The following is a 27,817-nucleotide window of genomic DNA, read 5'->3' as shown; positions in this document are numbered from 1 at the left end:
ATGTAAAACCCTTTATAGACTAGATTTTACCTTCTTCCCTAACTCCATCTTCTACCACTCTGCCTTTGAATGCCCTGACTTCACTGGTAAACTTTCCATTCCTGGAATATGCTAAATTAATTCCCACATTGGCATCTTAATACAGGCCATTCTTTAAATGGGTGGTAGTGTTAATAGCTCAGTCATGTACTTTTCGGACCCCATGGACTATAGCCTGCCAGGTTCCTCGATCCAGGCAAGAATACTGGAGTGGGTTGCCATTTCCTTCTCCTTCTCTCTTCTATAAATGGGTGATTCCTTCCAATCCTTTAAATTTCAGATTAAGCCATCTCTTTAGAGAGGCTTGTGTTTCTTCCAGCCCAGCATTTCTCATGATGTACTCTGCATATAAGTTAAATAAGCAGGGTGACAATATACAGCCTTGACGTACTCCTTTTCCTATTTGGAACCAGTCTGTTGTTCCATGTCCAGTTCTAACTGTTGCTTCCTGACCTGCATACAGGGTTCTCAAGAGACAGGTCAGATGGTCTGGTATTCCCATCTCTTTCAGAATTTTCCACAGTTTATTGTGATCCACACAGTCAAAGGCTTTGGCATAGTCAATAAAGCAGAAATAGATGTTTTTCTGGAACTCTCTTGCTTTTTCAGTGATCCAGCGGATATTGGCAATTTGATCTCTGGTTCCTCTGCCTTTTCTAAAACCAGCTTGAACATCTGGAAGTTCACGGTTCACGTATTGCTGAAGCCTGGCTTGGAGAATTTTGAGCATTACTTTACTAGCATGTGAGATGAGTGCAATTGTGTGGTAGTTTGAGCATTCTTTGGCATTGCCTTTCTTTGGGATTGGAACGAAGACTGACCTCTTCCAGTCCTGTGGCCACTGCTGAGTTTTCCAGATTTGCTGGCATATCGAGTGCAGCACTTTCACAGCATCACCTTTGAGGATTTGAAATAGCTCAACTGGAATTCCATCACCTCCACTAGCTTTGTTCGTAGTGATGCTTTCTAAGGCCCACTTCACTTCACATTCCAGGATGTCTGGCTCTAGGTGAGTGATCACACCATAGTGATTATCTGGGTCATGAAGATCTTTTTTGTACAGTTCTTCTGTGTATTCTTGCCACCTCTTCTTAATATCTTTTGCTTCTGTTAGGGCCATACCATTTCTGTCCTTTATGGAGCCCATCTTTGCATGAAATGTTCCTTTGGTATCTCTAATTTTCTTGAAGAGATCTCTAGTCTTTCCCAATCTGTTGTTTTCCTCTATTTCTTTGCATTGATTGCTGAGGAAGGCTTTCTTATCTCTCCTTGCTATTCTTTGGAACTCTGCATTCAGATGGCAATATCTTTCCTTTTCTCCTTTGCTTTTCGCTTCTCTTCTCTTTCAAGGTATCTGTAAGGCCTCCTCAGACAGCCATTTTGCTTTTTTGCATTTCTTTTCCACGGGGATTTTCTTGATCCCTGTCTCCTGTACAATGTCACGAACCTCTGTCCATAGTTCATCAGGCACTCTGTCTATCAGGTCTAGACCCTTTAATCTATTTGTCAATTCCACGGTATACTCATAAGGGATTTGATCTAGGTCATACCTAAATGGTCTAGTGGTTTTCCCTACTTTCTTCAATTTAAGTCTGAATTTGGCAATAAGCAGTTCATGATCCGAGCCACAGTCTGCTCCCGGTCTTGTTTTTGCTGACTGTATAGAGCTTCTCCATCTTTGGCTGCAAAGAATATAATCTATCTGATTTCGGTGTTGACCATCTGGTGATGTCCACGTGTAGAGTCTTCTCTTCTGTTGTTGGAATAGGGTGTTTGCTATTACCAGTGCGTTCTCGTGGCAAAACTCTATTAGCCTTTGCCCTGCTTCATTCTGTACTCCAAGGCCAAACTTGCCTGTTACGCCAGGTGTTTCTTGACTTCCTACTTTTGCATTCCAGTCCCCTATAATGAAAAGGACATCTTTTTTGGGTGTTAGTTCTAAAAGGTCTTGTAGGTCTTCATAGAACCGTTCAACTTCAGCTTCTTCAGCATTACTGGTTGGGGCATAGACTTGGATTACCGTGATATTGAATGGTTTGCCTTGGAAACTAACAGAGATCATTCTATTGTTTTTGAGATTGCATCCAGTACTGCATTTCGGACTCTTTTGTTGACCATGATGGCTACTCCATTTCTTCTAAGGGATTCTTGCCCACAGTAGTAGATATAATGGTCATCTGAGTTAAATTCACCCATTCCAGTCCATCTTAGTTCGCTGATTCCTAGAATGTCAACGTTCACTCTTGCCATCTCCTGTTTGACCACTTCCAATATCAATAACCTCAGATATGCGGATGACACCACCCTTATGGCAGAAAGTGAAGAAGAACTAAAGAGCCTCTTGATGAAGGTGAAAGAGGAGAGTGAAAAAGTTTGCTTAAAGCTCAACGTTCAGAAAACTAAGATCATGGCATCTGGTCCCATCACTTCATGGGAAATAGATGGGGAAACAGTGGAAACAGTGTCAGACTTTATTTTTGGGGGCTCCAAAATCACTGCTGATGGTGATTGCAGCCATGAAATTAAAAGACACTTACTCCTTGGAAGGAAGGTTATGGCCAACCTAGATAGCATATTTAAAAGCAGAGACATTACTTTGCCAACAAAGGTCTGTCTAGTCAAGGCTATGGTTTTTCCAGTGGTCATGTATGGATGTGAGAGTTGGACGGTGAAGAAAGCTGAGCGCCGAAGAATTGATGCTTTTGAACTGTGGTGTTGGAGAAGACTCTTGAGAGTCCCTTGGACTGCAAGGAGATCCAATCAATCCATCCTAAAAGAGATCAATCCTGGGTGTTCATTGGAAGGTCTGATGTTGAAGCTGAAACTCCAATACTTTGGGCACCTCATGCGAAGGGTTGACTCATTGGAAAGGACCCTAATGCTGGGTAGGATTGAGGGCGGGAGGAGAAGGGGACGACAGAAGATGAGATGGTTGGATGGCATCACCGACTCGATGGACATGGGTTTGGGTAGACTCCGGGAGTTGGTGATGGACAGAGAGGCCTGGCGTGCTGCAGTTCACGGGGTCGCAAAGAGTTGGACACAACTGAGCGACTGAACTGAACTGAACTGAACTTAGAGAGGCTGTCCAATTTAAAGTAAATCCTCTCCTGATGTATCTATTTCTCTGTTCTTTTTCCTTCTTAATACTTTGACAACAAATAAGTAGAGTTTTACTTGCTTTTTAACTTATTTTCTGTCTTTTCTTTTAAACTCTAAGATCTTTGAGGGAGCTTAGTGCTTTGTTCACTTCCACATACTCAATTTTAGCACTCAAATACTAAATAATTAAAACTATAAAAGATAAATAAGAACAATAAAACTCCAAGCAAATGGATTTTTTGGGGAAAAAAAAGCCTTCATGTAAAATGGCATTAATATTCACTAATACTAAAGCAGTCTGGCCATAACGAGTGTCATAAAGCTGATCATTTCCTTTGGCCCTGTAGATCTACATTTGAGACTATAGTCTAAGAATATAACTTGAAATTTTTATTTATTGAAAACATCCATATATTAATTATTTGTTAAGGTTAAAAAAAATGGGAAATAACCCATAATGTTTCCTGTTTTCATTCTCCTTCTCTAGCATAAACCTAACTGTATGTTGTTTCTTTGGCAGAACCCAATCAGATAAGCATTATTAGAGAAAAACCACTAAGTTGGGCAAAATACAATTGGCAGGACTTTTAAGATCACCCAACTCAGATGGGCAATCATTTCCCTGAAATGCTGTTGTGTTTTGGATGAAGCTGTTCTTCTCCCTACAGATGCTATTTCAATATTCACCATTCTCCTGGGATCAAAGGAGCCACCGTCTACAAAGCCAAATAAATCAGAAAACCTGAGAGTTACTCATGGGACTGCCTCCTGATCCATTATATCACTAAGTCCTATTGTTTCCACCTCAGGAAATGGATCTTGAACTCATCACCTCTCTGCTATCTTCACTGCCACCACTATCAGAACCACCATATGGATAACTGAAATATTCTCTTAATTAGTTGCTCCATTTTCATTCTATAGCTTTTCTCCTATCCATTGTCCACACAGCAGATTGATCTGTTTTTTAAATGTATAAGACTAATCAGTTCAGTTCAGTCGCTCAGTCGTGTCCGACTCTTTGCGACCCCATGAATCGCAGTACGCCAGGCCTCCCTGTCCATCACCAACTCCCGGAGTTTACCCAAACCCATGTCCATCGAGTCAGTGATGCCATCCAACCATCTCATCCTCTGTCGCCCCCTTCTCCTCCTGCTCCCAATCCTTCCCAGCATTAGAGTCTTTTCCAATGAGTCAACTCTTCGCATGAGGTGGCCAAAGTATTGGAGTTTCAGCTTCAACATCAGTCCTTCCAATGAACACCCAGGACTGATCTCCTTTAGGATGGACTAGTTGGATCTCCTTGAAGTCCAAGGGACTCTCAAGAGTCTTCTCCAACACCACAGTTCAAAAGCATCAATTCTTCGGTGCTCAGCTTTCTTCACCGTCCAATTCTCACATCCATACATGACCATTGGAAAAACCATAGCCTTGACTAGACGGACCTTGAATAAGTCATATACATACTAGATCCATATAGCAATTTATAAAGACAAAGTTGTATACTCCCTCTACCCCTTTCCAACTGAAACCCCCCAAAGTAACCAGCTGCCCATTCTTTTCTCTGTGCTCTGCATAAATATAGATTGCTTCTTTCTTATTTCTAAAAAATGGGTAACATTATACACAATACATCATGTTATAACTTACTTATTTATTTTTTACATAATAACATGTCATGGACGTTCTTTCAGGTTGATTTTAGGTTGATTCAGATTCTTTCCCTTTCTCTTTTTTATATAGCTGTATATTATTCCAGAGAATGGAAGTACAGAAATTAAATTGGTAACTTCCTCAGTGACAAACATTCCATAGCATGGCCTTTTAAAAATGTAAGTGAGATCATGCCTCTTTCCTTCAAAACTTTCCTTTTCCTGTGGAATAAGATCCACATTACCTATCATGGCCTGCAAGGATCTGGTATGATACAGCCCTTGCTTCTCTTTAATTCACCTTACACCCCCCACATCGCCTTGCTCACCATAATCCATACTGGCCTTCTAATAAGGTTCCCCCCTACTCATAATTCTTGTATATTTTTAACTCTTAACCTGTAAAGATTTCCCCTGACTATCATCCTCTTGCTCAGACATGGCAACCCACTCTAGTATTCTTGTCTGGAGAATCCCATGGACAGAGGAGCCTCGTGGGCTACAGTCCATAGGGTCGCAAAGAGTCAGCCACGACTGAAGTAACTGAGCACACACACATGCACACATCCTCCTCTTGCTCACTCATTTAAATTAGGTTTTCCTCAAAATAATTGCATTTGCAGCAACACGGATGCAACTTAGAGATGATACTAAGTGAAATAAGTCATAAAGAGAGGGACAAAAACCATATTATATCATTTACATATGGAATCTAGAATATGGCACGAATGAATCTATCTACAGAGCAGAGATAGACTCACAGACATAGAGACCTATGGTTGTGGGTGGCAGCGAGGAGGGAGAGGGATGGATTGGAAGTTTGGGCTTGGTAGATACAAACTATAAAAAACAGAAAAAAAAAAGAGGTTCCCCCCTTAAACACTCTCATAACATCTTGTAAACACCTTCACAGTACTCATCACCAGTTATAATAATCTATAAGAAATTATATTTATATATTGTATTCATTTAAATGTCTGATTATTTCATCTCTGTCTCTTCCACTAGGTACCATCTGCTATGAGGACAGAGACAATGTGTTGCTGTACTGTACCACCAACACCTCCTAGCACAATACTCAAAGGTAAAAAACATTTATTGAGTGAATAGATTGTATATGCTGCACCAAGGAATCAATCATTGTGTGTGCTTAGTCATTCAGTTGCGTCTGGCTCTTTGTGACCCTATGGACTATAGCCTGCCAGGCTCCTCTGTCCAAGGAATTTTCCAGGCAAGAGTACTAGAGCAGGTTGCCATTTCCTCCTCCAGGGTATCTTCCCAGTCCAGGGATCGAACGCACATCTCTTGAGTCTCCTGCATTGGCAGGAGGATTCTTTACCACTGAGCTACCTAGGAAGTCCTAGGAGTCATTGGGCAGTGAGGTAATAGAATTTAATGTTAATTTTTTAAATGATATGAAAAAAAATGTTGGATGTCTATATGAAATTATACATACAACACATACACATATACATATATGAAAAACTGGTAAAATACTGTAAAAGGAGCATTGGCCTGGGAGGGTTATGACTCTGTCACTAATTAGTTGGTGACCTAGGAAATGTCATTTTACTCTTAATCTCCAGGAATAAATGACTGTCAGCAGGTATGGTATTGCCCCCTAGTGTTGAATACTCCTGGAGGTACTACTGACCTTTAGAGGATAAGGGCCATGTAAGCTAGTGAATGAGTGGAAGTTGCTCAGTCGCATCCGACTCTTCAAGACCCCATAGTCTATACAAGTTCATGGAATTCTCCAGGTCAGAATACTGGAGTCGGTAACCATTCCCCTCTCCAAGGGGTCTTCCCAATTCAGGGATTGAACTCAGGTCTCCCACTTTGCAGGCGGATTCTTTACCAGCTGAGCCACCAGGGAAGCCCAAGACTTCCTGCAAAACATGGGAATCTTCCTTATATGAAAATTTTTTGTGTGTCCTTCGTATATTTTAAATGTCCTCAGTATAGGTGAAATACCTGTATATATATATATGATCAGTATATATATGAATAACTATTTTGCATATAAACACAAGGGTTTTTTTTTTTGCTTTTTAAAAAATTTTATTTTTTAAATGGAGGAAAATTACTTTACAATGTTGCATTGGTTTCTGCCATACAACAATGCAAATCAGCCATAATTATACATATATCACCTTCCTCTTGAGTCTCCCTCCCCTCCCCACATCCCACCCTTCTAGTTCCTCACAGAGCACCAGACTGGGCAATCTGTGTCATTGAGCAACTTCTCACCAACATTGTTTCTAATTATTACACAATTCTAACAGTGAGTGCTTTGGGAATGCATCTCCAGTGGACACTGAGGACAGATTACCGTTGTCACTAGAGGTGGCCAAATCACCATACTTGTGTCAGTTGGTATTTGGAGCTTTCACATTCATGGAGATTTACAGGAGCCAACAAATGATGATTTGATTATATTTTCTAGACTAGATATGTCTGAGCATTTACATACTGAACTACAAATCACTGTATTATAAATTACTTTTTTGTACTTTTTATATCATATATAGGACATTATTTTGATTTAAAACAAAGTCACGTATGTCAATGAAATTTATAAATTATCCCTGAATTTCATTTTAGGCTAATTCAAGAGACACTGTGAAGACACTGTTCTTAAAAAAAGGTGTGTAGGATAAGATGATGGATTAAATGATGATTAAGATCTTTTTATTTTGGTCTTTGCATTACTTGGCTTATATTTCACCATATAATTGGTAATTAAAAAAACAAACACACATTAAAAAAAAAAACACGTCTCTTATACTGAATGTTTAGACAGTTACCTAAAGGTGGTGAAGCCAAACGATTTTCTCAATTTTGCTTGCTAGATAATAATCTCATGATTCTACAATTTCAAATTTTGGGGAAATTGTGAGTTTATTACATATTTTAGGTATTCACCAAATAATTGTGTCTAAGCTTGATAGTGAAGAAACTGAAACACAAATAACTAATGTATTTTTTAAAAATGAAAAAGCTGCTCACTATGGGATTAGGTTCATAGATTTAAAACTGAAACCTCTTCCTATTCCCCTTCTGTTTTTTTTTCATCAGTTACAATGCACTATGCATTTTAATCATATGTTGCTTCCTCTCTCTCTCACCCCAACACACACACACACTGGAATAGATACAGGAATTCCTAGAATAGAAACGGAGAATGCTATCTATTTTGCTCACCGTCGCCTCCCCATGTATAGAACAGTGCCGGGCACACAGGAGGAGCTCCATGAGTATCTGTTGTATGAATGGGTGAGGAAAACACGCAATAAGCAAAAACGACTGCTTGGAGCGCCACTTTCACCAGAATTCTAGGAGGACTGTGGGTGGGACCAGTACACTGACTGATTTTCGAGATTGAGGATTCCTCAGCGCTCGTAGAAATTGCGAGTGCATTCTTATATTCGTTGGCATGTATTGATGTGTGAAGGGTTTGTGAACTCCGCGCGCAGAGCTGTGCAGACTGGAAACCGAGCACTAATATGCAAAGTCTTCATAATGTTCTCAAATTGACCTCATCAGAAACACATTTTTGTAAGTGCGTGGGTCTTCTGTTCTCTTGTACTTCTGTACAGGACAATTTAGGATTACCTCGTCACTGGAGATTAATGGTGAAGATGGGAAGAAGGGTGGTGGCTCCAAAAAGCGCAAACAGGGGAAACGAGATAACACTCACTTTTCGAAAAACAAACGTTAATTCAGTATCTAATTCCCACCCTAGATCAAATCCCGCGCTCCTTCTACCCCCGCATCTGCCTCTATCCCGCCCTCTCTGATACCTATGGTGGGCGGAGCAGAGAAAAGACGTTCTCGGCTCCCCTCAAATTGGTTATGCCCGCCCCGAGTTTTGGTTCCCATATTTGAGCAAACGCTGAGGAAACGGAACCGCTAACGTAGGCTGCCGACCAAATGACAGCTGAGCAGCACACACGAGGGCCGAGAAGGAAGCAAAACACGAAAAAAGGCAATAGTGTAGCAGCCACGTGAGGCAGGCAATGCCAGCCGCCCTCCGAGTGAGAACTTCAACTCCCGGCTTGCAGCTGGGCGGTTACCCTCCCAGGACTACAACTCCCAGGGTGCTGCGGGAGCGGCCACCCGCCACTCCTCCCGCCCCTCCCCCGCCCCTCCCGGCCGGATCGGCGTGCGCCTGCGCACGGGAGGCCGGAGGAGTCTTACCCTAATGTAAGATGGTGGCCCGTCTGGCTGTGGAACCCACCGAAAGCTGAGAGTCTCTCTCTCAGCCGTAAAGGTCGGACTCGCTGAAGCAATCAGACCCGGGTCTGAAGAGTTTTTTTCCCCGACACTCGTTCAGTGGTCTCTTGTGAGGACGCGGCAGCGCGTGGAGTCGGCTAAGGGAAAAGCGAGGCAAGGCAGGCGGGTGAGTCTATGCGGGGCTGGGCTTTAGGGGAAACCCAGGGCTGACCGGCTACGAGAGCGCGGAGGCTTCGCTGGGACTGTGCAGGCCGCACCCCCCTTTCTCCCCACCCCCCCCCGCCTCATCTTCACCCTCCTCCTTCTCGATCTTCCTCCTCCTCCTCTTCCTCCCTCTCCCCTCTACGCCACAGCAGTTACCACCAGGAAAAGGGAGCGGGGCAGAAGGCAGCGCGGCGGCGAGCGCCGGCTGCTTCGAAAATCTCTTCAATTGGGCAGCTGAGGCGGCTGGTCGTCTTCAGCGCTTTCCCCTACATTTTTGTAGGAGCTGCAATCTTAGGTCTCAGGACTCCTCGTTTTCCCAGCCCCCTTGCCCCTCTCTGACGTCCTTTCCCAGTGGACCCCGTCTCCCAGGACCAAAGCCATCACTCCCACTCTGACCCGTGCCGCTGCTGCTGCTCATTAATCCTACTGCCCGTTGCCACTCGTCCTTCTGCTTTTTTTTTTTTTTTTGGGTCGGCTGCTGCCACTCTGGAGTTAGCCTTTGCCCCCTCTGTTGCTTGCAGTCAGCCCCTCAGCCTGTCTTGCTACTCTGGAGCTTCTTCCGATTTGCTGTCTTTCCTTTAACCACATCTGTCATTTTTAAAGCTGCCCCTTAACTATCTCGATTGTGCCGCTGCTCGTTCTAACCCACCTGTTTCACAGCTTTCTTGGGTATTGTCCTTTCCTTCCCTCTTTCCTAACTGATTCTTTCAGCATATTCTTCCAGAAAAAAAAAAAAGAAAGGAAGGAAGGGACGCCCCGTGTTGGCCCTTGAAAAGTCAAGGAAGTTGGGGAGTGAATGAAGTGAGGTAGGATACTGTTAAACATTTTGAGTGAAGATCGTTTATTCAGGCTACTCCGGAGAGGAGCGTCTTCGTTTTGCTCCCAGTGATCAATTTGTGGATTATTCTCCCTGTTGGGATGTGGTTTTGTTTTGGTTTGTTTTTCTTTTTTCATTTTGGACCGGTTTCTCCATGCTACCAAACGTTCTTCTGAATTGCATCTCCCCAGGACACTTAGTATGGGCTCTGATTATACCAACAAATATTAGCCTAGGCGTTTAAAAATAGATAAATCTGGCACACAATCAAATTCATCTGTGAGCTTCACGAGCTAATATAAGTGGTATTTTGATTATATGCAGGTTATATGTAGGTTACGGATTCCTTCCAAATTGAGAATTGATTATTGACTCAGTTTCATTGATGTTCAGCTTAATTGATGACATTTTATTTATAGTTTGAGTGGAAATTTCCTCTCTGGCTAATACCAGACTGACTTAGTATTTTTGGATTTGGTAAGTTATTTCTTTTAACATTTCTAGAATGGTAGGTATCAGAATACATTATCTTCTTTTGAAAACCATTAGGTATATAAGCAAAAGAAAAATTGATTTTTTTCTAGAACGAAATCCCTCATTTTTTTCATAGGAAAGAAGGGGGCTGGGAAAAGAAATGACAAAGCTGTGCACGTAAATGCATTTGGTAACACTCACTGTCATTATTGTTTACATTAAGAAACAGAAAGCTAGAAGCCAGGGTGGCTTATGATGTCTGTTTTGGTGAAAGCGAAATTAAAATGTCCTGAGTAATGGCATAAAGTGAAGAAGGAGCTTTTGCTATACTCAGACTACTGTGAAGTAAAGAATTACCAGAAAAACAAACAGAATTACGTAGATCAGATACATACATTTCAAATTTAAACATGAATAAGACATTGTATTCATAAGATATATATAAAAATGTTAAAAGTCATAGTAGCAATCTCATGCAACAATATACCTCTTATTTGCAAAAGTAATAATATCTCAAGTGTAAATATAAATACATACAGCTGCCCTTTAAATCACTTTTGGAGATTACTGCATTAATTGTGATTTTTACAGATTTTACCTGTAATACTTAAGGAGTCTTATATTTGACATTACATTCACTTGATTGTGATAAATGGTCTGTTTCATCAAGTGTAAACCAAGGTTAGGAAAAGATGTTTATAAAGCTTCATTTTTCCTTTCAGCCACTTAAGCCACAATTTGGGGAAACTGAATTAATCCCTACTCTTCTGAGATTTAGAACCGATATATGTAGCAAACCTTGTGTTGAGTTATAACCTGAGCTTTTTTTTTTCTTTAAGTATTACTTTTAGTTTATATTAGTAGGAAAATATTTAATACAATTGATCTTCAACTCTAAGCAAAAAATACATTTCATTTTTCTTTGTAATACACTGGTGGAGAAGCTTTCTACTATGAAAAATCCGAATGGGTTTAGAAACCTTTGGCAGTCATGCTTTGCTGAATTGTAAGCAATGTATTCTAGGAGAGGACTGTCTGGCAGAAGGTAAATGATTTTAATATATCTTTTCTTTTGTAAAGCTATTTCGCTTCAATAAAAAAATGTTCTCAAGTAGTTTTCTCCACTCTATACTTTTTTTTACCTGCAGTCATCAAATTCTTACTTTCAGCACTGTGAAGTCAGTCATCAAATTCTTACTTTCAGCACTGTGAAGTCAAAATGAATTCACTTTGGGATCTTGAACACATCTGAAGAAGATAATCTAAAGTGCTTTGATATTTTGATAGGAAATAGAGAGCTGAGATTTCAAAATATTTTTGTATGGTTTATTGCAGCTTCCTAATTTTATGGGGTTTTTTTTGGGAGGGGGGGATAGTTTGAAATACTTTCTGCCAGGTTCAGTAGTTGAATTCTTCAATTGAATAGATTATTTCTAAAGGAGGGTTTTTGAATGTGAATTACTTAAGGTTAACTTATTATAAAATTTGTTTATATAAAGTTCTGTAGACAAGCCTTTTATGAGGGATGAGACAATTATAATCAAATGGCAAAGGGCAGAAAAATTGTTTTGTAATGCCCTTCAACTTCAGTCTGAATGGAGCACTAGCGATAACTTGCAGTTTATTACTTTGTAAAAGAAAGAGGACATTGCTTAAGGATGAACATCTTGCATTAGGGGAGTTTTATTTTTAAGGTGATGTTTTATATATATATATATATATTAAGTTAATGAAAAAATACCTTCTCAGTTTAAACACTATGATTTTAGAAATCTTCCCTTTCCCTTCTTCACTACTCCTGTCTTAAGGTTAAGCCACACTGTTGATTAAAACTTTTTTTTTTTCTTTTTGGTGCTTGCAAATAGCACTTGATTGAATCCATTTCAACTCAGTGTTACTATTTTTATAGACCATTCAAGTGAAGTAGAAAGTTTTAATTTGTGAAAACTTAAGCATTTGCTGAAAATTCAGTTAGTTTTTTGTCATTAAATATTCTACTGTCTTGACTTTTTGTGAAGGAAGTTACATTCATCTCAGCTAATTCTAAAGAAAAACAGTAGGGAAATAGGTTATAGAGATTTTCAGTGCTCTAGAAATAGTATAACTAGAATGTACTACATACTTCTCTCAAAGGATTTCTTAATCTAAGTGGAACTTGTAAATGGTTTTCATCCCACTGGAGTAGCATGTATTGGATAAAATTTGTTAACACATATTGAGATTTAAAAAAATTTGTGTTTAACTCAGAGATACTAGGAAAAATGTGCAAATGGCCCATTCTTTGTGGTAATACCCTTGATATTTTAAAAAGTAATATTTTTTTCTCAAAAGTTGAGCGTATACAAATGATAAAGATGGGCATTATTTACTCACTTAGTGATGTGATGAAAGAAGCTAAGTGGGACCTTTAATCCTATGTTTAGTGGTTTTCTGAAAATGTTTTTGATATTTATGTGGTCTTCTTTATTAGAAAAGATTGTGGTAAATGTCAACTCTTTCAGGTGTAATAATATTAATCCAATAGGTTTTGTCTCATTTCTTTTTCGTAGGATGATTGTTGTATTTTTTAATGAGAAAGTAGTTTATAGAAGAGAAAATTTCAACACTGTTTTGGCCCCTTAGATTAGCTTTCCTATAGCAGTTTTTCTTTTACTGGAAGAGGGAAATTACATGCTACTAAAAAGAAGATCATTACCTTTACTTGCTAGGAAAATGAAACTTTAAAGATAGGGCAAGTACAAGGCAATTTGAGTATGTTTATTTTTCTTCTAGGAAGTTTATTTGTGAATGTGGTTTCATTCTTTCTAAACTCTGATTATAAAAGAAAGTTGTCCTGTTTTAAACTTTAATTGTATTGGGTGATAGACAGATGATATATTGCTATTAGGATAAAGCTTGCTATTTATTTGTTGTTTAGTCTCTCATTCGTGTCCGACTCTGCGACCCCATGGACTGCAGCACACCAGGCTTCCCTGTCCTTCACCATCTCCTGGAGTTTTCTTAAACTCATGTCCATTGAGTCAGTGATGCCATCCAACCATCTCATCCTCTGTCCCCCTCTCTCCTCTTGCCCTCAATCTTTCCCAGCATCAGGGTATGTGAGATATCTGTTCGCAGTCAGCTGGGTTTTTAGTTATGGTATCTAAAACCTTCACTCTTTAATATTTAGAGAAATTGTGGAGAAGGGGAAATCAAAATAATCAGATTAGTGTATATATATGCCTAAAACTAGTTTGGGAGAAAAAAAAAGTCAAGGCAAAAAAGCAGTGTAATTAGAATAAAATGCCAACATTTAAAGATAGTAGGTGTTTGTATTACTGCTTTGAAAAAGAATTAGTTAATGATGATATAGAGAAATGGTGGTTGAATTTTGATAAGTAGCTGTAGACTGAACTACCAAAGGGGTGGAGCATTCCGTAGTAGCAGCAAACAGATACGTTGTCATTAAGGCAAATATCTGAAATTTCTTAAACATAATTTTCAGTTCTCAGAATAAAAAGGAAGTGCTTATTTTTCTGATTATTTAATACTCTACTAAGTCAGTCTCTGTTAAGAGCAATAGGTGTGTTCAGATTGTGTGTTTCTTGAAGTAGCGTTGACTGATTTGGCATATTGAACGTTGATTGTAGCAGCGTTTTTGTTTTTGTTTTTTTGCCTTTCATATTTTGCTTTTTTTTAAATTTTTTTAAAAAAACAGCTGATTTTCAGCTGTTGTTTGGGTGGTTCCTTTTGTGAATGCTGTAATTGAATGAGAATTTGAAATATAAACAGTATTGCTTTTGGTAGTAGATTAATTTTTCTTTTGATGGCGATCCCTTCCATTTAGATTGGGTTTTTTTCTTTAATTTTTGAATTAATTCTTAGTTGAGAATTAGAATCATACAAGTTCCCTGCCAAGTTAGATCTTTCCAGAATTTTTTTCTTACTTTAAATAGGGACCTGAGTATTTGTTGGGTAAAGAAAAATGGTATTCTATGCCTTGGTTTTGTCATTTAAAATAAACTATAGACTTACTAGTCTTAAAAAAAAACTTATTGTGGAAAATTTTAACAAAAGAAGACAGAAATCTCCGTCTACTGTGTCAGAGATTTTTTGTCTGTGTCACTTCAAAGATCAACTCATAATCAATCTGGGTTCACCTATGCCTTCATTTAGTTTACTCCTTGTCCTCCTACTCTTTGACCTGGATTATTTTGAAGCAAATCCTCATCTTCACAATTATTTCATATGAGCTAGAAATCTTTTGACCTAAAAACCCTTAATTTTTTTTTTTTTTAAAGCAGGATTATTCAGTCAGTCTGTCAAATAGTCTTTAAGTATTTATTGCAGCTGTGCTTCTTGGGAAACGGTTCAACCTCTTCTAAGAGTTTATTATCTTGTTGGGTGTACTTCCATAATTATTAACTAGCGCTAACCAAAACGTAATGCGTCTAATGCTTTGATTCATAGGTCTGAGTCCAGTATGTTAGTGTAGGGATATTTAGAAGTAGGGCTTCTTGAGAAAGTAGGACTTGAATAAAAAATATGTACTGTCTGTATAGGCAGAGCGTCTTTAGAAGGAGAACATTCCATACATGCCATGTGGAGTGTGGAAGCAGGAGCAGACACGTTGATGGGGACCAGCATGATGTGAGAGAGAGATGAGTCTGATCTCAGTGGAATAAGGTGCTAATTTCTGAGAATGGTGTCAGAGAAATTAGTATACTAGAGTCGGGCTAGATTATGAGGTATATTCAGTGCCAGGTTGAATCTGATCTGTTAAGTAGTAAGGAGCCAGTAGGTTGGTTGGGGCAGGAGATGACATAGTGAAAGTACTCTCTAGAAAGATCCCTCTTTCAGTAGTGTGCAGCGTATTTTGGGGTGGACAGTTGAGTGAGAAAAATTAATGAGTAGTCCACGGAGGTAAGGCACCATCTGAGAGATGTTGGTATGACATCTCATAGATTCCGTCTTCTCTTCAGTCCTTTACATCCAGAAATGACAACAAGGTTTTGGAGAGTAGAGAACTGAAGAAATGTAGTCTCTGTGTCTTTGATAGTAAACTACAATTTGTTATCCAAGCCCAGCTTTTGGAAAGGAAGTGATGCATGATTTCTCAAAATAACAATCTCAAAAAATTTCAGCAGAAAATAACCACCAGTGTTTTCAAATAATTTTGGTTATGTGTTCACTGAGAAATAAGGGTTTAGAAAATAAAATCTTTATTACATAATGATGAGATGGAACATATTTCATCTGTAAAAGAGAAATTGATGCCTCATCTGCTTAAGTGTGTATGAGTTCAGGATTATTAGGAAATCTATGTTTGAACAGCTTGTAACCAGTATATATTATTGGGTGTCTTTAAAGTTTAATAGTGACCTGATGAAAGCAGAAGGAATGGCATAAAATTCTAATGAATAGAACACTAATATTGTCAACCCCAAGCTCCTGTAAGGATGAATAAGGATAGGTCAGCAGGCCAAAGAAGAATGTAGGGCCATTATTAAGTGAAAGTTTATTCTTTGATTTATTTTGATTATACTTTGTTTTGCAGAGATATCCTAAACAGATCTGGTTAAACAACAGGCTTATTTATTCTATTTGGAATTTTTTTTTTAAGTTCTGAGACCCTTGAAGTTACTCTTTTCTTTGGTTTGTTTACTGTTCATTAAACCAACTTTCTTCATCTATTGTGTGTTTCTGGATAGCATGCCTGCTTTGTTTTGTGAAGGAAAATTTCATTTTGTATCTTAAAGCAACGGGGAAAAAGTAGATTTCTTGCTTTGGCTTTGTAAATAGTAGATGAGTAATACTGTATTTTCATTTCTTCTCTTTCTGCTTCCCTCAATATAACATGTAGTCCCTTTTTACAACATTTAGCATGTAGATCTCAAGAATTATCACAATTGAGTCTGAAAATATGTCAAGTTTGGGGTGCTTACAGCTTCAAATGGCTTATCAATCATTTTCTTTCCTATTATTAATAAAAAAGATCTACCATAATGTCATGAATATTTTGGGAAATTATAATAAGAATAAAGATAATAATGTAATATAGTGCTTTGTTGGGAAATATGTGTTTTTCATTGATGTTCCCTCCATCCTGAACCTCCTTTATCCTGGTAATGTGACAGAGCTATTTTTGACATTTTTCCCCTTCTTTATTTATGTGTGTTGTCTAATATGGTCACTAGAATAGAAAGCTGTTGCTTTCTCCTTTGGTATATTTTAACAGAGCCTTTCATATTTTAATTTTGGATTTAAGATTGAATTGAGATCGCCTTTGTGCAGAAGAATCTTGAGGAGAATTATGCTTCTTTCTCATTCCCAGTGCATGTGGAAAGGAAGTAAATTATCAAATATGCAGTATAGGAGAGCCTTAGTATTTGAGAATATTTTCAGTGGCAGCTGCCAATCTATTCTTTTCCCCCAGGAACTTTTAATTTAATGCCTTGAGTATGGAGCCACGATGAAGGGGCGGTAGTGAAGTGAAAGTCACTCAGTTGTGTCCAACTCTTTGTGACTCATGGACTATACAGTCCATGGAATTCTCCAGGCCAGAATGCTGGAGTGGGTAGTCGTTTCCTTCTCCAGGGGATCTTTCGAACCCAGGTCTCCTGTGTTGCAGGTAGATTCTTTACCAGCTGAGCCACCAGGGAAAGGAATACTCGAGTCGGTAGCCTATCCCTTCTCCAGGTTATCTTCCCTACCCAGAAATCGAACCAGGGTCTCCTGCCTTGCAGGCGGATTCTTTACCAGCTGAGTTACCGGGGAAGCCCCGAGGGGTTGGTAGGAAGGGGATCAAATGGTTCCATGCTCCAAAAGGCTCTCCCAGATTTTAACAACTGGAATTAATGTCAAATTATTAGTATATTGCATAGCTTTATTCATATAAATCTTGGGAAAGGGCCCTTTTTGTATGAGTGGCTTTGGGAGTGTCTTGAGTTGCTAGGAGAGCAGGTGCATTGCAAACCTAGGAAAAGGGAAGACAGGCCGAAAATACAGTGAACGTCTTCAAATTCTAATAACGGCCCCAGTGCGTTTTTGCCTCAGGCATTGATGGTACTGGCTCCTTTGCTGCCTTTGGCTACATACTTTAGGTTTTTCTAAGTTAGGCTACTGGTTGGGAAGGCTGCAAACTTTAGCCTTTTCTAAGTCAGACTAGCTTCCTTCTCCAGGCTTCGGCATTTTAATCTCTCTAGCTCAGAGCCTGACAATTGTGTCTTTAATCTGCCAGGAAGAAGGGGGAAATGGGAAAGGGAAGAAAATGATATGTATGATACTCCTTGTCTGTTCATAAGTTGGCATAAGATTATTCTAAGATTATTTTATACAAGAACCTCTTCCTTTCATTTTTAATTGCATGTAATCAGTTATAAAATAGCTTCATAAATTTCCTAAATGAATCCTTAGAAATATTGTAAAATGTGCTTTAGCTATAGAGTTGGTGATAGGTTGTAGGGTATGGCTATAAGTTAGGTGCTTAGTGGTACTTCTTTGGGAATGTCTTGCTTCTATTAAAATCTTTTCTGTTATACTAGACCTAGTATAGATGTGAGTGAATTTTGCTTCTAGAAAGTAAAGCTAGTAGTCTTTGTTGGTTTGTTTGTTTAAGGTAGTTACCTTCCCTGCACTGTATTCTAATCTGTTTGATCCTAATGAAAACAAGTATGACAATAAAATACTTTAATGGCCGTGCTAATAAAAGAACATGTTAGACATATGTCACCCTATATGTATATATAAATATATAAAAATATATTTTGTCATGCCTAGCAAATATTTTCAGCAGCTTTGGAGAACTTTGAATAACATATGATGTGTTTGTGTTTACAGATTGTGCTTTTTATAATGTACTACTAAATTCTACAATCTTTAAAACTTGGCATTAAAAGGAATATTGCTCTTAGAGTACAGGAGTTAACTTAAATGATTTTTTTTTAATACAGTTGAACATAGTTTTCATTGGCCTCTAGATTTCCTTGCCAGCCCTTTGAATTCCTATTTTTATTTATTGCTTCTGCTGCGAGTATTATGCAGTTTAGTATGGAACCAGGCTGCCTGAGCGTGAATCTTGACTTTACCACATGCTCCTTGTCAGACCTAGGGCAAGTTACTTTATCCTATCAGGGCCTCAGCTTCCTCATTTGTAGGGTGCAGCCATTAAGATTGTTATGTGGAATAAATGCCGCTGCTGCTGCTAAGTCACTTCAGTTGTGTTCGACTCTGTGCGACCCCATAGACAGCAGCCCACCAGGCTCCCCCGTACCTGGGATTCTCCAGGCAAGAACACTGGAGTGGGTTGCCATTTCCTTCTCCAATTCATGAAAGTGAAGTTGCTCAGGCGTGTCCGACTCTTCGCAACCCTATGGACTGCAGCCTACCAGGCTCCTCCATCCATGTGATTTTCCAGGCAAGAGTACTGGAGTGGGGTGCCATTGCCTTCTTTGGTGGAATAAATGAGTTAATGTCTATAAAATGCGTGGAATAGTGTTTGGCATATAGTCTTGTCTTGTATGTGTGCTGAGTCGTGTCTGACTTTTTGCAGCCCCATGGACTGTAGCCTGCTAGGCTCCTCTGTCCATGGGATTTCCCAGGCAAGAATACTGGAGTGGGTTGCCATTTCCTCCTCCAGGGGGGTCTTCCCAACCCAGGGATTAAACCTGTGTCTCTTGTGTCTCCTGCATCGGCAGGAGGATTCTTTACTGCTAGTACCACTTGGGAAACCCTTGGCATATAGTAAGCCCTGTAGACTGTTTGCTGTTTTTACACATTTGAAAGGATTTAAAAAAAATCTGTTTCTGTAGACTTTTTATTCAGTATACATTTTTATGTCTAGGTAGTGGACATACGTTTTCAGAAGGTATTTGACCAGCTAGAAACACAAGTAAAATGTTTTAGGGGATAATCCAAGTGTTGACCTACCTAGGATTCTTTTGAATCAAGGAATAATAGAAAATGAATCTGGACAGGTATAATAGAAAATAATTATGAGTGTTTTGAAGGAAGACAGAGAAATTTAGATGTGATTGATAAGAGGGGAATCATTGCAGTCACTTCAAATTCATTTTTTTAAGTTGGGGAGAGATGTGTTTAAAATAGTGTTTCAGTTCAGTTCAGTCGCTCAGTCATGTCCGACTCTTTGTGACCCCATGGACTGCAGCACGCCAGGCCTCCCTGTCCATCACCAACTCCCGGAGCTTGCTCAAACTCATGTCCTTCAAGTCGGTGATGCCATCCAACCATCTCATCCTCTGTCATCCCCTTCTCCTCCTGCCATCAATCTTTCCCAGCATCAGGGTCTTTTCCAATGAGTTGGCTCTTCACATCAGGTGACCAGAGTATTGGAGCTTCAGCTTCAGTATCAGCCCTTCCAGTGAATATTCAGGATTGATTTCCTTTAGGATTGACTGGTTTGATCTCCTTGCTTTCCAAGGGACTCTCAAGAGTCTTCTCCAACACCACAGTTCAGAAGCATCAATTTTTTGGCGTTCAGCTTTCTTTATGGTCCAACTCTCACATCCATACATGACTACTGGAAAAACCATAGTATTTAGGGGAAGATGGTTTTGAGTGTCTGTGGTAGCATAGATACTTGATTTTATGTGGATAAGATGTTTTTTGTCTATTCTGTTCATTGATATATCCAGAGTGACTCAAACAGTGCCTGGTAGGTAATAAGATGCTTGATAAATGTTTATTGGATGAATGAACCTTGAGGGGGACTGAAATAACAGACAAATATAAAGGAAAGTAAGCTTTTGGGATCCCTACCTTTAAAGGGGTAAAAGTAAAAAAAAGGTACTATTAACAGAACAACTGGAGAAGTAAAAAGAAGGTGGAAAAGTATGTCTCAGAAAACGAAGAATTTCCTAGGGCGGAAGTCATAGGGATAGGAAGATCCAGTATGATATCACTTTGACTTCAGGAGGAAAGAAGGAATTGACACAATTCAATGCAACATTCCAGGAGAATGAGACTAGAGAAAGCTCTTTGGCTTGTGGTGGGATGGTCGCTAATCACATTAGAGCAATTTCATTCGACTGGGAATGTGAATCAGATTTGGGGGAGCTAAGGGAAGTGGTAAGTAGAGACTGTAGGTAAAGACTGTTCAGTAGTAGGTAATGACTGTAAAAATGTCAGTAAAACAGATTGTAATAGCAGCTTTCATAGTTATTGAATGTATAATATGAGAGATTCTGTTTATTAGAAATGAGAAAACTTGAGGCAGTCTTCGTGCTGAATGTTCCTGAATTTCACAGTATAGAAGACTTATTATACATGCTGCTTCAGGGCTCTGCCACTTGCTAAATAACTCTGTAATCTTGAGGAAAGTTGCTAATCTTCTTGTGCATCGGTTTTCTTCCTTGTAAATGATGGAGATCTAGTTCATAGATCTGTTATGTTCATAGATCTATGTTATTTCTTAGATTGCTTAAATTAACCATTTTAAAATGCTTAGAAAATGCTTGGTATATAGTAAATATTTGATAAATATTAGCTGTTATTATCATCCACCACTGAAGTGAGGGTAAAGAGTAGGATTGGACAATAGAAGAGAAGAAATAGGAAAAAAATTAATAAAATCATTGCCACGTAGTGGTAAGAACTGAATAGAAAAGCCTTAGTTAGAACCTTTGCTCTGACTGTCCCTCTGCCTGGAGAACAGTTTTCCAATTACTGTATAGCTATCTCAACTCCCTCAGACGTTTGTTCACATAATGTCCTTTTCAGTAGGCCTGCCTTATTTATTTACAGTTAGCATTCAAGCCTCTCTCCCCTAATATTTGGATTGTTTTACTTAAAAAAAAAAAATAATGTGCTAAGTCACTTCAGTTGTGTCCGACTCTTTGTGAACCTGTGAATTGTAGCCTACCAGGCTCCTCTGTCCATGGGATTCTCTAAGCAAGGATAGTGGAGTGGGCTGCCATGCCCTGCTCCAGGTGATCATTCCAACCCAGGGATTGAACCCATTTCTCTTATGTCTCTTGCATTGGTAGGCAGGTTCTTTACCACTAGCGCCATATGGGAAGCCCTTAAAATACAGTACTTCAAACGTATCATATAATCCACTTACTTATTATGTATTCTGTTTGTTGTCGATCTCTATCTACTAGGATGGGGATGTTTGTTCCTTGATAGACCCAGGTTCTGGGAATAATATTTGGTACATAGTAGGTGCTCAATATATGCTCATTGAATGAGTAAATTATTTCACCATTGAAGTGAGGTGGATGGGGAAATCAGTTTAAGTGGTGCTGGGGATACAGTTTTGGAGGAAAAGCCAATTTGCTGAGATTGATGGATACTATATAGAAGTTGATCTTCTCAGATCAACTTCCTCTTCTCAAGTGGGTTTTCTGAATCCATTTTGGTACTGGTTTTCCTGGAAATCACTTGGGAAACCCATTAAGCTGAGGAAATAAAAATGTTAAGACACCTCTCTTCCTATAATAATTATATTTTACTTTTGATTAGCTGATAAAAGCTTAAATTTTTGTGTTTATTAGAATTTAGGAACTGTTCTAAACTCTGTATATTATTAATTTTTAAAAACTCTACAGCCTTACAGATACATTGCAGTTTCCTTGTATGCCATCATTAGGGGTGAAGGAAAAGCCCTTGGCACTGAGACCAAGGGCAGTGCTTCCCCAGACTCTGGTGTTCTGTTGACAGAGAGCTTCTGACACCTCATCTCTCCCTCTGGCAGTCACAAGCTTGACACCATTGCTCGCCTGAAGTCCAGATCTCATTATATCTTTTATCCGTTTTTATGTCAGTTACTACCATTCTCCCAAGTGACAGTTCATGTCTCACACTTGAATCCTCACAAAGTTCTGAATGTTTCTTACCTTTTCAGTCCTTCCCATCATCAGCAAAATTTCTCGTATCCTCGTTTTTTTTTTTTCCCCTTAAACACTTCCTCCACTTCCTACTGTTCTGAAGAGACTGTTTCCCCTGTCACTCTTGCATGTGTTGGCTATAATATTTTTCATTTCATTTTTATATGCTGTCATCAAGGGTCAGTGGTGAGTTTCATGTCCTGAGATTTGAGATTGCATTTCCCATTATGACCTCTTCCATTGACTAGGAGTCAAAAAGGGAACCTGATTTATATTGTCCAAAAACCCTTACGTTTGCTGGCATTTCTTGCATTCTGAGCTACTCATCTTTTCTTGACTTTTAGCTCATAGTATACTGTCATTCTTGTGAATAACACTATCTGTTCAAAAATTCTTGATAATTGCAATGTATATACCATTTGTGTTGTTTCTGTTACTTTGATCTCTTAAGTTCTAAAATTCTTCTTTAATGATTTTGCTCTCCACCCAATCTCAGCCACTACTTTATGGTCGTATTTTTTTTTTTTTTTTTTTTCTGGCTGTGCTGCATGGCATGCGGGATCCCAGTTCCCTAGCGAGGGATTGAACCTGTGCCCCCTTTAATGGTAGTGAGGAGTCCTAACCACTGGACTGCCAGGGAAGTCCCCATGGTCATATCTTATACCTTGTTATTACCAATAACGTGAGCCCTGCCTCCCTCGATTTTCAATTCATGCAACCCCTCTCTGACCACCATATGTCTTTTGACTCCTTCCAGACACTCCCCGACTCAACAATCTTATTGTCATTAGGACCTCCAATCCACAGATTCTATTTTCTTTTGCACTGTTCCCCACCCCCCACCTTGATTTTGTATCTTCCCTTCTAGTGTACATTCGTTACCTAGGTATCAATCATATTCATGAGTTGATAAGAGATTATTCTAGTCTGTCTTATCTTAACTAAACCTTGAAGGCATGTTTAATGTACACTTTGATTATACTGATGTTTGTGGGTGGGGAAGTTGTCAGGGATGGCTCATGGCCTGCTTTTCACCTCACTCACCCTCCTGTCCTCCATCCTACACACAAAAGACCTGACAACCTATATACCAGAGGAAATTGGGAAGAAAGGTTATGAGTTGGTTACTATTACAGAATGTTAACTTTGAATGGAAGACTGGACCACCCTTTTAAATTAGCGATCCACTGGGACTTGCCTGGTGGCCTTGTGGTTACAACTCCACGCTCCCAATGTGAAGGACACGGGTTTGATCCCTCGTCAGGGAACTAAATCCCACGTGCCACACTGTGTGGCAAATAAAATAGTGGTGTGTTGTTATTTCACTGCTGCCTCTAACCTCCCCTAGCAACACTTGCTTTCTCCCCAACTCCTGCCAAACTTAGTGTCCTCCCTCTACCCCTGCCCTTTCTCTGTTTTTCCCTACTTCCACATGGATGTTTGTATTTCTTAAGACATTTGGCTCTATTTGAATTAGTATTTTATACTCTAAACTCTTCTTTTAGATATCTTGATAGTCCATTCTGCCATCTCTGATGTGAGTTGGTTTTACTTTCGTTAATAAAGTTTCCAACAGAATGATACTGAACATGACAGCAAAAGGGTAATTGATACAAATAGGGAAATCATGTGTAAAATTGTGGGGAAAATGAAAGATATGTTTTTTGAGTACTCTGAATGTACTTGTCATAATGCTCATGATTCCTAGAAGAGTTACACTGTATTGCAGCATGTAGAGAAGCTTGGAGATTGCTTGGAAAAAGAACTTCATAGTTCATTTCTTTTATCTTTTCACTTCTGTTCTCTGAAGCAGCTGTTCTTTAATCAGTTTTCTTTTGATTTCCTTTTAGAATGTTCTCTTATACTGGGATCAACAATCATATTACAAGTTGGGATATTGTGTATATGTTACTACTGATATTAGATCTTTTCATATTTTAGTACTTAGGACCATAGATTGGTACCAAGAGATTGGTCTGAAGATAGATATATGTATGCCTGTTTTCTCAAGCTGTTTCAGAGTTGTGTTGTTTACTGTGTTACCCATGAGCTATGTGTTGGCTTTTGAGCACTTGAGATGTGGCTAGTCTGAATTAAGTTGTCCGCTAAGTGTAAATTAATGATTACATGTTGAGTTGATAATGTTTTGGATATATTGGGTTAGATAAATTACCTGTTCTCTTTCTCAGTGTGTCTAGTAGAAAATTTACAATTACATATGTGGTTTGCATTTTATTTCTCTTTGACATTGCTGTCTTATCTTACTTTTTCCCTTGTTCTAACAGTTTCAATTATTTTAATCCATTATATATTCTCTAAAAATGATTTTGGTGTTATGTAATATAAAAGGATTTTTTCCTACAGTTTAATATTTTTATGTTGTTATGCTTATTAGTATTGACTTTCTGAAACCCTGAGTTGTCTTTTTCTTTTTTTTTTTTTAACCTTTTGACTTTCGTCTTATCTTTTCATGCTACTATATAGGCATGTTATGCTTTCTGTATATTGCCTGGAAGAATTTTGGAGGAACTTAAAAAGTATAAGAGTTTCTCTTTTATTTACTTCTTAATATTCAGGACTACTAATAGTATATTTTATAAATCATTCTGTTACTAATGTAAAATTTTAAAATTTAAAGTAAAGGCAATTTGTATCTGGTAGAAAAGAACAGGGATTGAAAATTTCACATGTGAGGAAAGTCTGCTTGAACATAAAACCCAGAGAACAAATAAATACACAAGCAAAAATGCACTGACTTAGTTTGCTGTTACAGGTTTTATAAACTTTCATAAACTTGGACCTTAGCACCATTGCTACTGTTTCTCCCTCCATATTGTAGTCCTTTGAGGGCTTAAGGTTTTGATTTTATTTCTCTTACCTTTTTTGATCTTTGGAAAAAAAGGATTAAATTGGGTTCTAGGAATACTTTTATAAGGTTAAGCCTTAAACTGTTTAAAACCAAGTGGTGTAGCTCAGATCTGGGTAATTTTTAAGTGAATAAGTGATTTGGGTAGCTGGATTATATTTTAAAGTGAGATGTTGACTTCTGAGCTCCAAAATATATTTCAAATTAATCTATCATATGTTGTTACCATCAAAGTATTAACAAAAATGGCTTTGTTAGGTGTTTGAAAATTATTTACTGGAGAACTTTTATTGTCCTTACCTACTTAGAGAATAGTAGGTACCTACATATTGAAAATTATGTAAAAGCATATTCACAAGAAAGTATATAAGAAAAAGAATTGGGGCAACAAGCTTGAATTTTTTTTTTTTTTAATGATTGGAATTGATAAAATACAGGTTTAAAAATGAAAATCGGGAGAAAGGATATCTTGGGAGAAAAGAGTAGAGAAATAGAGATAATAGGAATTGTGGGAACGAAGTAGAAAAGTGAGCTCATAAAAGTTCACATTTTTAGATGCTCAGTGGAAGGATAATTTTGATACTCTTCGATAGACTGAAACAAAGATTTTGCTACTTGTCAACTTTCTGGATCTTAGAATACCCTGTTTCACTTTTTGGTTCTTCCTGAGTTTTGAGGATAGGCCTGATTTCTGTTGGCTGTGCAGACTTAGATTTGGGTTGATCTATAAGAATAACTGAATCCATCTGTGTTGTGTATATCATATGTTCTTTTTTAATTTGCTGAGTAGTATTTCGTGATGTGGATATATCACAGTTTGTTTATTTGGCTTGTTTGTAGTTTTTTTGCTTTTCCTAGTTGAGTTGTTTTGAGCATTTGTGTACACATTTTTGCATGATATAAGTTTTCATTTCTTTGGGATAGTTCCCAAGAGCACGCTTACTTGATCATCAGATAAGTGCATATTTAGTTTTAGAAGAAACTGTAAGATTATTTTCTACAGTTGTGCTATGATTTTGCATTTCTGCAAGCATTGTATGAGTGATTCAGTTTCTCTGCATTCTAATCAGAGTGGGTGTGTATTATCCCTATTTTTTATTATAGTCATTCAAATAGATGTGTAATATTTCATTGTAGTTTTAATTTGCACTTCCTTATGGTTAAAGTTGTAGAACCCCTTTTCATGTCCTTATTGGTCATTTGTATATCCTCTTTGGTGAAATGTCTGATGTCTTTTGCTCATTTTCCAATTTGATATTTTTGCTCTTGAGTTGTGAGTATTCTTTATATATTCTAGATATGAGTACTTTGTCAAGTATGTGGTTTGCAGATATTTTTTTTCCCAGTATGTAGCTTGTCTTTTCATCTTCTTCGTAGGGTCATTCATAGAAAAAACTTTTAATTTGATGAGGGCCAACATGTTAATTCTGTTTTATGTATTGTGCTTTTTGTTACAAGTCTAAGAACTTTTTTTTTTTTTTTATAAATTTATTTATTTTAGTTGGGGGCTAATTACTTTACAATATTGTAATAGTTTTTGCCATACATTGACATGAATCAGCCACGGGTTTACATGTGTTCCCCTTCCTGGACCCCCCACCCACCTCCCTCCCCATCCCATCCCTCTGGGTCATCCCATTGCCCTGGCCCTGAGCCCTTGTCTCATGCATCGAACATGGAATGGTGTTCTGTTTCACATATGATAATATACATGTTTCAATGCTATTCTCCCAGAACGTCCCACCCTCACCTTCTCCCTCAGAGAACTCTTTACCTAGTCCTGAGTCTTGAAGATTTCTTTCTAAATTTTTTCCTAAAAGTTTTATTGTTTTTCATTTTACATTTAGTGTATGATCCATTTTGAGCTACTTTTTGTATAAGATAGGAGGTTTCAGTTGATTTTTCTTTTTCTTTTTAGTCCATTTGTTCTAGCACCTTCAGTTGAAAAGGCTAGCTTTCCTCTGTTGAAGTGCTTTGCATATTGTTGTCAACAATTACTTGGGTATATTTGTGTGGACCTATTTCTGGATGTTCTGTTCCATTCCATCCATCCATGTGTCTGTCTCCATCAGTACTACATTGTTTTGAGTAATGTAGCTATGTAGTAAGCCTCAATATCATGCTTACTACATAATTTGATTCTTTAGGTCTTAAGGTTTTAGGTCTTGTAGGATCTCCTTTCCATACAGATTTTAGAATAAGCTTATTCATACCTGTAAAAAAAAAACTTTCTGTGACTTGCTAAGAATTACATCTGTATCAGTTACATATGTTATTTATGGAGTATTGTTCTTCACTGTGTTGTGTCTTCCAGTCATTGAACATGCTCAGTCTCCAGTTCTTTAGGTCTTTTTTGATTTTTTTCATCAGCATGTTGTAATTTTCAATATATAGACCTTGGCCATTTTGTTAGATTTATACCTAAGTATTTCATTTTGTTCAGAGTGATTTTTAAATGACATTGTGTTTGTAACTTTTCATATGTTTATTATTAATATATAGAACTATGGTTGCTTTTTATGTGTTAATCTTTTATCATTTGACCTTGCAGAACTAATTTATTAGTTCTATTCATTTTTTTTTTTTATAGATTCCTCAGTAT

The 27,817-nt window shown here is 38.2% G+C and overlaps 1 protein-coding gene across 24 annotated transcripts in view; it reads left to right on the top strand.

The window, feature by feature from the left end:
- The first annotated feature begins 8,151 nt into the window (after nucleotides 1-8,151).
- The window catches only part of CNOT4 (CCR4-NOT transcription complex subunit 4), a 146,160-nt gene continuing 126,494 nt past the window's right edge, over nucleotides 8,152-27,817 (top strand). For 12 of the 24 annotated variants that reach the window (XM_081532999.1, XM_081532990.1, XM_081532995.1 and 9 more), the window contains exon 1: nucleotides 8,152-8,351. The gene's annotated coding sequence lies outside the window, so the exon portion shown is untranslated. Of the gene's footprint in view, nucleotides 8,352-8,980; nucleotides 9,196-27,817 lie in introns of those variants that run through there. The other 12 variants (XM_081532998.1, XM_081532989.1, XM_081532994.1 and 9 more) reach the window with 1 other exon arrangement.

This window comes from Giraffa tippelskirchi, chromosome 10 (assembly GCF_054371585.1).
Source record: "Giraffa tippelskirchi isolate mGirTip1 chromosome 10, T2T-mGirTip1v1.2.pri, whole genome shotgun sequence".
NCBI classification, from domain to species: domain Eukaryota; kingdom Metazoa; phylum Chordata; class Mammalia; order Artiodactyla; family Giraffidae; genus Giraffa; species Giraffa tippelskirchi.
This window is presented reverse-complemented; position numbering and strand designations above follow the sequence as displayed.